A 10,058-nucleotide genomic window follows, 5' to 3' on the forward strand; every position below is an offset into this window, starting at 1 on the left:
TGAGATGTGAATACTTTTCACATGGGAACTGGTCACCAAAACATGTGATCACTAATAACCCAGCATGGATTTGAAATATTTTTGACCGAGGCATGAAAGATGGAACCTCATTAAACCAAACTGTAAAAACAGCCTTCTTTGCACAGAAAGTAGGGGTGAACACGTACATCTTTGCAAGAGTGAGATGAAATCCAAAGACTTTTTAACTTGGTGAAGGCAGTGTATGTAGTTCTGTGTTCCTCTTGCAAAGGCTGATGCTATAACTAACACAATCTTACAATTTGTCTGATAAATTCTGCACATCCATTGGAAAGAGATTTTTTTTTTCATGCTTATCCCACTGGCTATTGGAATAGATGATATTAGGATGGAACTCTTGGTTAAAGTATCCTCACATTTTTACTTCTTTGCTGAACTGCTCTTAAAGCATAAACCATTGTCCTTCCACTAAGTTTAGTTAGATGCTAGCAAACGTCCATTCTAATAACACCAGGTCATGCTGAATGCACAGATTAAATACAGGACAACCCCCTTAATCTGTTATGAATGTTAAAGATAAATCAGCAGTTAAAACACGGCAACCATCTGGTAACAGCTAGGTGCATGACAAGCTGTGACTTCTGCTTATTACACCAAAATGTTGTTTCATCAGTGCCTTATCTTTCCATCTCTCAACCTCCTATTTGTTTGTTTCATTCATCTGCCTTGTCCTGTCACGAGCAGACATTTTCATTCTTCTTTATACAGTATCTAGCACAGAAAATGGCTTGATCTTTGACTCAGGCCCTCAGGCACAACCATGAAAAAAACAACAAAGAAAACCAATGAGTACATTGGCCTTGCCTTTTTTTGCCTTAGGCTTTGTGCCAGCAAATACTTCTGAGTTACTCGAGTGATCCCATTGAAGCCATAAGGGCTACTCACATGAGTAATGCATTCACTCACGGTATCAAGTCCTTAATTGCTTAGCTTCTACAGGCAGGTTTTGTAAAAAAATATCAACTACATCACAAAACTCTAACCAAACAAAACTGGAAGAGACTGGTGTCATAATGTGAAATATCACCTCTTGCTAGTGCTTGTGGGGGGAATCTAGGCAATTTGATTTTATGCAAACCTAGGAGTTTTATGTGTGTAGGGGAGTTTCTCATTAAAGAACCTCTCAATGTGGCCCAGATGTGATCAGACTCCAGTCGGGGTAATGAAAGTGGGGAATGCCAACTGGTGCCTACAGAGGCAGGCTTTACAGCACTGTGCTAAACATCAAAATCTAAACTGTTGGAACAGTTATTAACCTGTTCCCACGTAAGAGCAAAACGTGACACACCAGCTGTCAGTGGAAGTGCATGATGAGAGGTAGCAGAGGAGTCTGTTTAAATGGCAACATATTGGGCTGCTAGAAAAAGCAATTGTGGATTTTGCCATTAAAACAATCCTGGTGTATAATATCCTTTTATTGCTAGTGTTTCCAATAAAAATAACTGTAGCCTCACTGGCAGTGTGGAGAAACAGCATTGCATATAAAACAGAATAGCACCCCACCCACCTGCTTTTGCCGGTTAGGTTTGTTATTTCACTCACTGGAATATGAATGTCAAGGGAAGCTTAAAATATTGATGAAAATATGGTCAGAGGTCTCAGTCAACCTCATGAGAAATATCTAAAAAGAATAAAAGATAATGGCATTAATATGGGAGAGCAATTAAATAAGAGCTCAGATGTGTACACGCATGCCAATTTATTCTATTTGATGTGTAAACAGTAACATGAATTATATTACGGTAAAGCGTGATTAAATGTGGAGAAAATTCTAAAGTTACAGAATTATAGAAAATTAGGGTTAGAAGGGACCTCAAGAGGTCATCTAGTCCAACCCCCTGCTCAGACAAAACCATCCCCAACTAGACCATCCCAGCCAAGGCTTTGTTTAGCCAGGTCTTAAAAACCTTCAAGGATGGAGAGTCCAGAACCTCTCTGGGGGACCTGTTCCAGTGTTTTACTACCTTCCTCCTAACAAATTCTTCCTAATATCTAACCTAAACTTCCCTTGCTGTAACTTGAAACCGTTGCTCCTTGTTCTGCCATCTGCCACCACTGAGAGCAGTCCAGCTCCATCCTCTTCTGAACCTCCCTTCAGGTAGTTGAAGGCTGCTATTAAGTCCACTCTGTCTCCTCTTCTCTAGATTAAATAAGCCTAGTTCCCTCAGTCTTTCCTCAGAAGTCATGTCCCCCAGGCCCCTCACCATTTTTGTCATCCTCTGCTGGACTCTCTTCAATTCGTCCACCTCCTTTCTGTAGTGGGGGCCCAAAACTGAACACAGTACTCCAGATGTGGCCTCACCAGTGCTGAATAGTAGGGAATAATCACTTCCCTTGACCTGCTGGCAACACTCCTACCAATGCAGCCCAGTATGCCACTAGTCTTCTTGGCAACAAGGGCACACCGCTGGCTCATGTTCAGCTTATTGTCCACTGTGACCCCCCGGGTCCTTTTCTGCAGAGCTGCTGCCCAGGCAGTCAGCCCCCAGCCTGTACTGGTGCATGGGATTGTTCTGTCCTAAGTGCAGGACTTTGCCCTTGTCCTTGTTGAAGTTTGAGAGATTCCTTTTGGCCCAATCCTCTAATTTGCCTAGGTCACTCTGAATCCTAGCCCTACCCTCCAGCGTATCTACTACTCCCCGCAACTTGGTGTCATCTGCAAGCTTGCTGAGAGTGCCCTCTGTGCCATCTTCAGGTCTTTGATGAAGACATTGAACAAAATTGGCCCCAGCACCAACCCCTCCACTTAATAGCAGCTGCCAACTAGACATTGAGCCATTGATTACAACCATCTAAGCCTGATGCTCCAGCCACTTTTCTATCCACCTTACAGCCCATTCATCCAGCCCATACTTTTTAGCTTGGCTGGGAGAACATTGTGGGAGACCGTATCAAAAGCCTTGCTAAAGTCAAGGTACACCACATCCACTGGTCTCCCTGCATCCACAGAGCCAGACATCTCATCATAGAAGGCAATCAGGTTGGTGAGGCATGATTTGCCCTTGGTAAATTCATGCTGACTATTCCTAATCACCTTTTTCTTCTCCAAGTGCTTAAAAATGGATTACTTGAGGATCTGCTCCATGATTTTTCCAGAGATAGAGGTGAAGCTGACTGGTCTGTAGTTCCTTGGATCCTCGTTTTTCCCTTGCTTAAATATGGGCACTATGCAGGGCCGGCCCACCCCTGCAAGAAACAGTTTTGGGGCCCCCTGCCCTGAAGAAGCTGGCGGTGGCGGGGGGGAGGAGGTGAGCAGCTGAAGAAGCTGGCGGCAGCAGTGGCGGCAGGGACAGGAGGGTGGCGAGCAGCCAGATGTGAAGCCAGCGGCAGTGGCGGAAGGGAGGGGGAAGGTGAGCAGCTGGATATGAAGCCAGTGGCAGCAGTGGTGGGGGGGTGGCGAGCAGCTGGATGCAGGGGGCTCCTTAGCTGCAGGTTTCGCAGGCTAGGACGGGTAGCTTTGGCATTATGTTTGCCCTTTTCCAGTCATCTGGGACCTCTCCTGATTGCTTTGAGTTTTCAAAGATGATGGCCAATGGCTCTGCAATCACATCAGCCAACTCCCTCAGCACCCCCAGGTCCATGCCATCCGACCCCTTGGACTTGTACACATCCAGCTTTTCTAGGTAGTCCCTAACCTGTTCTTTCACCCCTGTTGGCTGCTCACCTCCGCCCCAAACTGTGCTGCCTGGTGCAGTAATCCGAGAGCTAACCTTGCCTGTGAAGACAAAAGCAAAAAAAGCATTGAGCACGTCAGCCTTTTCTGTATCCTCTGTCACTAGGTCGCCTGCCCCATTCAGTAAGGAACCCACACTTCCCTGATCCTCTTCTTGCTACCAACATACTTGTAGAAACCCTTCTTGGTACCCTTCACATCCCTTGCTCACTGCAACTCCAATTGCACTTTGGCCTTCCTGACTTCATCCCTGCACGTCCAAGCAATGCTCTTATACTCCTTCCCAGTTAATTGTCCAAGTTTCCACTTCTTATAAACTTCCTTTTTGTGATTTAGTTTACCGAAAAGTTCCTTGCTAAGCCTAGCTGGTCTTCTGCCATATTTGCTAGTCTTCCTGTGCATCGGGATGGTTTGTTCCTGCACTCTCAGTAAGGCTTCTTTAAAGTACAGCTGGCTCTCCTGGACTTCTCTCCCTCTGAGCCTGGCTTCCCAGGGGATCCTTCCCATGAGTTTCCTGAGTAAGTCAAAGTCTGCTTTTCTGAAGTCCAGGGTCCTTTGCTGCTCTCCTCCCTTCCTTTCCTCAGGATCCTAAACTCTATCATCTTGTGGTCACTGCTGCCCAAGTTGACATCCATTTCTACACCCCCCACCAATTCTTCCCTGTTTGTGAGCAGCAGGTCAAGAAAAGCATGGCCCTTAGTTGGCCGCTCCAACACTTGTACCAGGAAGTTGTTCCTAACACTCTCCAAAAAACTTCCTAGATTGCCTGTGCGCTGCTGTATTGCCCTCCCAGCAGATGTCAAGGTGATCAAAGTCTCCCATGAGAACCAGGGCCTGTGATCGGGAAACTTCCACTAGCCGTTAGAAGAAAGCCTCATCCACCACTTCCTCCTGGTTTGGTGGTCTATATCAGAGCACCACAACATCACCGTTGGTGCTTTATATCCATCCATGACCATGCTCCAGTCCTGCGAGCTCCCACCAAGTCTCTGTTATTCCAATCACGCCATAGCTCTGTGACTGCGCAAGGATGTCTAATTCTTCCTGATCATCTCCCAGGCTCTGTGCATTTGTAAAAAGTCCCTGCTTTGCTTCACATATCTGTGAATAACTATCACACCATATGTCCTGCCTTTGTCAGTTATTAGTATTGGTTAGTTTACATGCTAACTAATTGACTGGTACTCTCCACTGGGGATATTTTTAGCTTTTTATCTTTGAACACCAACTTTATTTCTTGTACAAAAGTTTATCATCTTAATAATAATAACAATAATAATAGTAAATATACAAGTTTTTTCAAACCAACTATGTGCAGAGACAAAACGAAGGAAAATTAGTATTCCTTTTATTAACTTATTCATGTTCACTTTGAAAAATATATGAAATACAATTAAAATAAGTACAGACACTGCCCATGCCACTTTTGTCACAGGTTGGCCACCTCTGCTTTAGAGGGTTGTGTAACAGATACGTCTCAAGCACACTTCACAGTTTTATCAGTGGATCAGTGAGTATAGGACAGAAATTTAAGCAGCACTTGTATAAATAAATCTGATAATGAAAGTATGGGGCTTTTTTGTGTGTATGAAAGAAATTTTAGTGCATATAAAGGATTAAAGACTGGGATATCGGATAGGCAGAGTATAAGCAGTTCTACAAACCCAGCTAATATCAAGTGGTGACAATCTTGGGACCACCAAACCCAATTCCATGTGTGACCTTAGTCACAAGTAAAAAAAAAGATATAAAAGGAAGGGGCATCAGAATATAAGTGAGGTTATCTGTGAGCAAGTAAACAAAAAGCCAGAAATAGAAAGGCATAGATATGAGACTGGTAAGTTGTTAGAGAAGTAACCCAGGCAGAGAGATAGGAAGATGTGAAGGCTATAGTGAAGAGGAGGAGGAGAAAAGCATGATGAAATATGGGTCAGGTATAAATATTTTATTGTTAAACTGCTGCAGTATAATGGATCTGTTCGTGGTGGGCCAGATCAGACTATGTTTTACTGAGGTGACCCATGTAGATAAATTCCTGAAAATGTTATTCATTTTGTCTTCTGTATCAAGTGAAAAAGATTATTCTGAGCACTCAGGGTTTAAGCAGCCTTTTATTTAATGACATTTCTAACTGTGAGCCAAATAGTTCCCTTTGCCTCCCCCAGGAGAACAGACATGCGCCGGCACATCAGTTTTAGGTGGTATAATGGGACGTGGGAAGTTCTGAGTCTATGACATTCTCTTTTTCTTCCCTCAGTCCTGTAAAAACCCCCCAGGAATGGCCTGTGGGAGTCATGCTATACCGGTGGGTAGGGCTAAGATAACTACTTAATCTGCTGCTGCATTCTGTCTTTTCCATCTTTCAAGGAACGACCATGTAAGCTAATCCTAACACAGTCTGCATGATCTTACAGGGAGTACTTCATGCCAGAACTTTTCTTCCTTCTGGAAGGCCAGAAGGATGTAGGGACAGTTTTCGTTTACAGATTTCAGTGCTCAGGTCTGTTCTCCAAATCACAGCATTCACGAGCTGCACGTGGTACATTGAGGTATTCAGAAAAAAAACATTTAAAGCTGTGTCGATGGCCAAATTGCTGATTCTCTGATCTGATCTTCAGATTCGCATGTAGCCGAATCAAATTGGGACAGTGATCCGAATCAACGAATCGATTTAGATTGACAGGGTTAGGCACCTGGCATCATACATAGGGGAGGAAGAGACACAGGGACCTCCTAGGTATGATCCAGAGCAGTAAGCACCTAAAGCTAGCTCAAAGGCACAGCAGTGTATCTGCACCCTCACTCCACTGCAGGACTTAGGTATCTGGCTTCAGGTGAGGGGGATCCTCTGTTATTTCAGGATCCTCCAACATCTCTCTTGGGATCCAGTGTGCTTGAGGTGACTTTAGTATCTTTTTGCTACCTGCCACACCCATTTGAATCACAACAGAGCTTATAGCAAACATTGATAACTAGCTGGTTGATCTGGATTGTTTCCGGATTGTGACTTGGACAAATCCTAGGGCATCTCCACTTGGGATATGTACCAAGGTGCACATGAATCAGAGGAGGGACAGTGAGGACTCAGTAACACCTGAAGAGTTCTGCTGCAAAAACCTAACCTGACACCTAACCTGAATGCTCAAGCTCACCTGGGCTGAATGTGCAGTGCAGATATACCAGGTCTTTCTGTTCCTCATCTGTGCAGTGGGGATAATACCACTTCCCTCTCTCACAAGGATGTTGTAAGGATACATACTTACAGTATGTAAGAAGTGCATAATATTATAAATTGTATCAATCGAGGCTCTAAATGCAACAGCAAAGCTGTGGAATGGTTCGTTTTTCATCTAGTCCTTAAACCTGTTCAAAGTTATTTCATGGGGATGGGAAGTGGAATGGGGATGTTCATTCCATAGCTAGCCACAGATTGGCCTTTCTTTATGTTTCCAAACTGTATGTATCTACATAAGTGCACAGAAGAATCTGTCACATGCAGTACAGTATTCTGTATAAGATCCTGGCTAACCAAAGAATTAAACACATAATTTACATAAGGAAAAATGACATGCTTGTATCCTCTGTTAGTAAGGAGCAAATTGCCAGGGTCAGCACATGTGGTTTCCTTTTTCTTCTGCAACAAAACAAAAAGTAAAAAGTTATTAAAAATGAACTGATATGTCACTGAATCAATTATGTAATCTCCGTGGAGATCAGAAGACTAATTAATTAGATCTGATTTAAAGATTGATAATGATTGTAACTGAATTATATAAAACGTGTAACACTGCAGAGGGCTTCGTTTTGTATTTTTTACACAGACAGAACTCCCATTAAAGTCAGTGAGAGCTTTCCTGTTCTTTATTCTTCATCTTATTACGAGGGCAAAAAGTCCTTGCAAAGAGCAAAGAATCTGTTACCAAAGAGAATAATAATTAATTTCTAGCAAGGTTTATGTTGCCAGAAACAGTTAGTTTGTTTTAAAACTGCTTTAAAAAATGCAGTCAGTCAATGTTAGATATCATGAGTCTAAGCAAAGCGACTGCTGAGAATGCCAAACTCCACTTCCCCCAACTGGAACGTCAGTGTAGGTCAAGGTACTTATACTCTCGGTTGGCACAAAACTTAATCTGCTGATAAGCTATCACATGGGTTACACCATATGAAGAGGCTTCTAGCAAAGTCTGTAAGTAAGGAAAACTGGTGTATAGTCTTTCCTGTGGAAACTAGAGCACTTTCTTTGTCATCAGTTCCTTTGTCCCCCTTCTTTTTTCCTTCACCAGCCATACCCTGCTAGTCCTACTGTATTTCTAATGCATGCATGTATAACAACAGCTGGGAGGAAAAAAAGCAGAGCTTCACAGACTGCCAAATGAATTTGCCATGTTGTTGTCTCCTGTCTACCTGCAGGATTTGCATGTCATAAGGATAGTATGTCTCATAATCCTGAAGGACAGACTGTCTGTCAGCTAATTTGGGCTTATCCTGGGGAAGCCTTTATTAGTCAGAACTTAAATTAGATCCAGTAGGACGTGAGTGCAAAGGGTGCCTTTTCCTTTAGACATAGTGCTGCCACTCCTGTGCAAACTAGCTTTTGGACTTGGTCTCAGTCCCACACTGTCTGATTCACCCTCCTTTTGGGATGGTGCTCAGTGTGCTACCAAAAGGTGCTCAGCTCCTCTAGCGAGGTGAACAATGTCAGCATAGAAGAGAATAGAAGCGACTAACATAAATGAAAGAGATAAACAGTACAGGACATCAGAGAATTCAAGCCAATGCTATGGCTACTAAAGTGAAGCAATAAAATGTGTATGTGGTGCAGGAGATTCTCTTATATCTGTTTACCCTGAGATCCTTACACTTGCCTGTGAAGCATCTGGTTCTGGGCGCTGTAACAGCGTATTTAACTAGGTGTACCTCCATGAGATTCAGATGAGATTTTTTTTTAATGGACGCAGTGCACATAACAGGAAGTGCATGCTTCCTCATTACGCCTATTCACTGAAACAGAAAATCAGTCAAAAAAATATGTTTGTTCGATGCCAAGGTGTTTTGAGTTGCACAGAGACAATAATTATGCAGCTGCCTGTGAAGATGCATCTGGGCGACCATGTGTAGAGCAGGCTGGAGTTCAAGCGTAACTGTTCAGGTCTTCTATTCCCCCAGCCCTGTCATAGAAGATCTTCGGTCACTGTGGGGCCAGGTTATAGTGACTAGAAGGTGTCACCTTTGAGACAGATGGTTTCTGAAGCCGTGACTAACAGCAGCCACTGGCTACACAGCACTGTTACTAGTACTCAGGTACTAGACTATAGGCAGAAGGTGGGGGGGAAATGATAATTTAGAATGAAAAAGTAGAGATTTGCAGCTCTTCTCAGCCTTTACCATGCTGTCTGAGGGAAGAGAGAAGTGTGCTACTTTATGCTCGTGATTAGAGTTAAATCACACTCACATTCAGCACCTTAGGGTCTTGCCATGCCCCCCACAGGAGGGTAGCAAAACACTGCAACAGGTTCCCCAGAGGTGGTGGTCTCTCCATCCTTGAAGGTTTTAAAGACAAAACCATCCCTGGATGGGATGGTTTGGGTAAGGATGGTCATGGTCCTGCTTTGAGCAGGGGGTTGGATTAGACTCCTGAGGCCCCTTCCAACCCTCATCTTTCTATGATGCATTTTTTAAAGTGGACACATACAGACATTACACTTAGTCTAAGCCAGTGGTCTCCAAGGTGGGGGGGTGCGCAAGACGATCCACTGGGGTGCAGGAAGAAAATATTAGCACTATTTATAAGTATATTTATATAAATATACATATATTGGGGGTGCGTGCTCAAAATTATTTTACTGATGGGGTGCACGAATATAAATATACATATGTGGGGGGTACGTGCTCAAAAATTTTTTACTGATACGGGTGCACGATCAAAAAAGTTTGGAGACCGCTGGTCTAAGCCATCGGAAATCGAACGAAACTAGGGTGGCCATCACAGGGGCCAGTCCGGTTGCCCTCTGTCCTGCATTGATACAAAACTGGACCCCTTTACGTCCTCTCTTTTTCTCTCGAAGAGACCATCCTCTGCTTTTCTCTACCAGAGGAAGTTTGTCCTGTTTTTTCCTCAAAGAGAAAGTTCGTCCTCTGTGTTCCTCTACAAGAGAAAGTTCGTCCCGAAGAGAAAAATAGAGGACATGGAGCTGTCCTCTACGATGGCCACCCTAAACTAACGCCAGGACCGTACAGACGTTCGGCCTGGCGCGCGGGCCCAATCCAGAACAGGCCTGACACCGCGGCCGGGCCGAGCTCCGCCCTGCAAACGCTTGAGATAGGCTGGTCTAGACCCCGCCCCGCC

This window comes from Crocodylus porosus, unplaced genomic scaffold (genome assembly GCF_001723895.1).
Source record: "Crocodylus porosus isolate Cpor-Errol unplaced genomic scaffold, CroPor_comp1, whole genome shotgun sequence".
Classification (NCBI taxonomy): Eukaryota; Metazoa; Chordata; order Crocodylia; family Crocodylidae; genus Crocodylus; species Crocodylus porosus.